Source organism: Narcine bancroftii, chromosome 7, assembly GCF_036971445.1.
Source record: "Narcine bancroftii isolate sNarBan1 chromosome 7, sNarBan1.hap1, whole genome shotgun sequence".
In the NCBI taxonomy this organism is placed as follows: Eukaryota; Metazoa; Chordata; class Chondrichthyes; order Torpediniformes; family Narcinidae; genus Narcine; species Narcine bancroftii.
In genome coordinates, this window is record NC_091475.1 from 144,500,567 (window position 1) to 144,504,855 (window position 4,289).

At 39.1% G+C, this 4,289-nt stretch overlaps 1 long non-coding RNA gene across 1 annotated transcript in view; it reads left to right on the forward strand.

The window, feature by feature from the left end:
• The first annotated feature begins 3,954 nt into the window (after positions 1-3,954).
• The window catches only part of LOC138739950 (uncharacterized), a 67,172-nt gene continuing 66,837 nt past the window's right edge, over positions 3,955-4,289 (forward strand). The window contains exon 1 of the long non-coding RNA XR_011342601.1: positions 3,955-3,997. This is a non-coding gene — a long non-coding RNA (uncharacterized lncRNA). The remainder of the gene's footprint in view (positions 3,998-4,289) is intronic.

The following is a 4,289-nucleotide window of genomic DNA, read 5'->3' on the forward strand; positions in this document are numbered from 1 at the left end:
ACAAATTAACAGCACCAGTGATCAAGACGGGTTTGAAGCCCGCACTGTCTGTAAGGAGTTTGTACATTGTTATAAAGTCAGGATAATGTGAACTATTTTGTAACTGAGTAAAAGTACACCCTTCTCACTGTAGTAACTGTAGTACATCGCTGTGGGCATATGTATATGTATATTTGTGTGTGTGTGTGTGTGTGTGTGTGTGTGTGTGTGTGTGTGTGTGTGTGTGTGTGTGTGTGTGTGTGTGTGTGTGTGTGTGTGTGTGTGTGTGTGTGTGTGTGTGTGAACAGTTACCTGAGATAGTGACACAGGCACATAACATGGCAACAGTGGTATAAGAGAACAAGAATAAAGTCCTACAATTGATTGTAAGTCACTGAAATATGAAGGGGAAGAAGAGAAAAAAAATACTAAAAAACATGGCTGGAGCAACAGCAGTTCACCCAGTGATGGACCAGGAGGCTGAAGACATTGTTGAATTGTTTAAAAGGTCTCAGCAGAAATGCAATTTAGCATTCAAAAGCTATTTTAAAAATGCAACAGCAGTGGAGAAGGTCAGTGATATACTTCTCTGGACAGGAGAGTGAGGCCTTGACTTATTTACAGAGCTTACAGAGGTGGAGAAAAATGATCCAGAGCTGATATTTTCAAACTTTCTTTCTCACCTTAAACCCAGGTCTAATCATAGAATTAAACGCTATAAATTTCAAGGCTTAATATGAGAGACCATTTACTCACTGACTCAAAATTATTGCTGCAAAATGCAGATTTAATGATATAGAAGAAAAATTAGTTGATCAACTAATATGGGGGAGTGCCCATCCTGAAGTGCAAAAGTCTATTATAGGGAAGGATAGATTGAAGCTGGCCAAAGCTATAGGCACAGCCAGAGCCTTTGAAGTCACGAGGACACAAATGAAATCCCTATCTATGCAGACGCACCCAGAGCAAAGAGAAGGAAGGGTTGATGCTATAAAGAACACAAACAGAAAAGTGCAAACCCCCCAAGACCTTCAGGAGGTGTGGCAGACAACACCCTTTTGATGATGGAAACAAATGCCCCTCATACAGTTCTGAAGGTAGAACCTGTGGTAAAGCCAACCACTGGGCGAAGATGTGCAAGTCTGGTATGAAGAAAGAGGGTAATACCAGTGAAGAAAAAAGTCAAGAAGAAGATCCACCACATAAAGGAAACAACAATGAGGACTCTGAGACTCAGGTACTGGACATAGAATCCATACACCTTCATGAGATGTCAGATGAGATGAAAGAAGGAAGCAAGTTCCACACAAGGATCCAAATACAGAGGACAATCCAGAACAAACCTATGATATTTAACCTAAAGGTGAAGCTGGATAATGGATCACAAAGCAACATCCTTCCACTCAGACTCTACCACCAGATGTTCCCAGAGAACATAATTAAAAGGTATCCAAAAGACAGTGCATTGGAAACAGCAAATGCCAGACTAACTGCTTATTCTGGACCCATGAACAGGCAGCTAGGGAGAGTTAAGATCAATGGCTGCCATAAGGGAAAGAACATCCTCTGTACCTTCTATGTGATAGATCCAAATGGACCAGTAATTCTAGGACTGGATAGCTGCCAGGAGTTGCAGTTGATTTCAATTATGAGATCCAAACGAAAAAGATTTGCAAAAGGATCAACAGAGACACACAACAAAAAGAGGAAATGATTTCCACAGAGGTACCTGCCAGGGCAATGGCAGACAGTGGGAGCAGACTTGTTCATTGAGAATTAAGAGTGGTATTTCATAGTAGCCTGTTACTACTCTAAGTTTTCATTCGTCAAAAGGATGAAAGACTTGAGAAAGCCAACTACCACCTCAGAAATGAGAACGCTCTTTGCTGAACAAGGAATACTACCTCAAAGGTCATGGGTTCATTGAAAGACAAGTGCAAACTGTGAAATGCACATCCCAAAACAAAATAATAACTATACCTAGCTCTTCTATGATTACGAGCAACACTTTAAGGGCTGACATAAAGTCCCCAGCAGAACTTATAAATGGCAGGAAATATAAAATAACTCTGCCAAGCAAAATGCACACTCCAGAAGACTAGGAGGAAACTAGAAGACTGGCTGGCACGCTAGGAGAAAGACACTAGCATTATTTCAAAGCTGTACAAACATTCCCAGAAGTTTTCAGAAGGCAGCATGTTCAAGAGCCGATAATGAAAACATGGAACCTGGCAAAGGTCATCAGAGAATCTGAGACACCAAGATCATACATTGTCGAGACAGACTCTGGAAATCAGCTGAGGAGGAACAGAATTGGCATCCAGCTGACACAAGATGTGATGAAGCAAAAAGATTTAATACCAGCAAAGCCTGAAACACCAATATCAAGTCAAGTATCAAGTGAAGAGACTACAACCACTAATACCGAAAGATCAACACAGCAGTTATCAGGTGAAGCACAACAAGCTACATCACCTACACATGAACCAGGATCTTGGAACCCAAATCCACAAGATGGCAATATCGATAAAAAATATCTAAAAAAATGTGTGAATAAACTAGTGTACAAGTTCAGTTACATAAGTAAGTGATAAAGAACACTATTTTTTTCTTTACCTTGAGAAGGAGGGATGTTATATAGTCAGAATAATGTGAACTATTATGTAACCACATAAGTATACACCCTTCTCACTGTCATAACTGTAGTGTACCACTGTGGGTGTGTGAGTGTGTGTGTGAGTGTGTGTGTGTGTGTGTGTGTGTGTGTGTGTGTGTGTGTGTGTGTGTGTGTGTGTGTGTGTGTGTGTGTGTGTGTGTGTGTGTGTGTGTGTGTGTGTTTGTGTGAACAGTTTCCTGAGATTGTGGAGGACATCAGTAAGTGAAATCTCTTCTGTTATTTGAATCTTGTATCTCTAAGTTATTTAAGAAGTCTCTGAAACAACACAAAGCTATAACAAACTTTATTTCCATGTCTGGGTGTGTTTTCTCCCACCATTAAAAAAAATAGGTTAATTGGGTTGCATGAACTCATAGGCCAAAATAGCCTGTTACCAAGCTGTATGACTAAAAAGAAATGTAAATCCCAGCAAATACAAGATTTCATCAAATGTCTTCCTTGAACAATAGCAATTTATGATAATAGTATTATTATCAATGGACTAAGCCATCTGGGTACATAATTCTTTAGAGAGTTAAAGGTTGACTTTATTTGGTAAATTATGAACAGATCAGTTAAAGAAAATAAGTAGAAATCATTGAAAATTGCAAATAATTGGCACCCTGAAACAGGATGTGTTTGGAACATTCAGCAGGCCAGACAGCATTTACAAAAGAGGAAATAGAGTGAACTTTTCAGCTCAAAGTCCCATTATCAGAACTGGGAAAGAAAGGAAACAGGTTATGGTATATTTCAACATGTAAGTTGAGTCATGAAATCTTAAAAATTTCACAAAATGAGGGGGGTCAACTTATATGCCAGATAGCATTTTGAGACCATAAATTCACAAAAAAAAACAAGATTGACACTAATTTGGTGTATAAGTCGATGCTGGAAACACCTCCCCACTGCTGGGCGCCACCATAACCCCTCTTACTTGGAACCATGAGGTCGCTATCGCTGCTCCTGCCTGGTAGGCCGAGGTTCCTGCTCTAGCTCGGAGCATAATGTCGCCGCTCCAGTTTGTGGGCCATTTAAATTTGGGTTATTCCTGGGAGGCCCAGAAACCCTGAAAAATTGGGGTCAACAGATATACCATAAAACCCTTAAAATCAGTCTGAAAAATGGGGTTCGATTTATACGGCAGTCAACTTGTAGGCAAAATATATGGTTGTTTAAAATTGTAGAAGGAATTGATAACTCAAATTTAGCTCTTGCTGAGTGAGGGCCAGCTTGGCCAGATCGTTTCACTGTTTTGGAAGATGTCTGATAAATAAGATATTATTAAATGCGTAAGCATATCACCCATGTCCAACACTGTGGAAACAACATATGTCAACATATCAAGTAAAAAGCATTATGGTATGAAATATTATAAGAAATGTGATCTTATTTAGATGAGAAATAGAAAACAATATTTATTGTTCTAAAGCTGACTTAGAAAATATGTTGAAATTATTTGTTATTCAATAATTCTCCAATGAATGTTTTGATAACTTTGAAACATCATGAAAATAGGAACTCATTCCAGTTAAACCAATAACTTGATTGTTTTCTGTATTTAGCTTAGGAAAGCTGTGCCAGCCTAATCCTTCAATTTTTAGCCATCCTAATCAGGTGCCTTCATCCACCGATGTTCCCTGACATTAAGAAA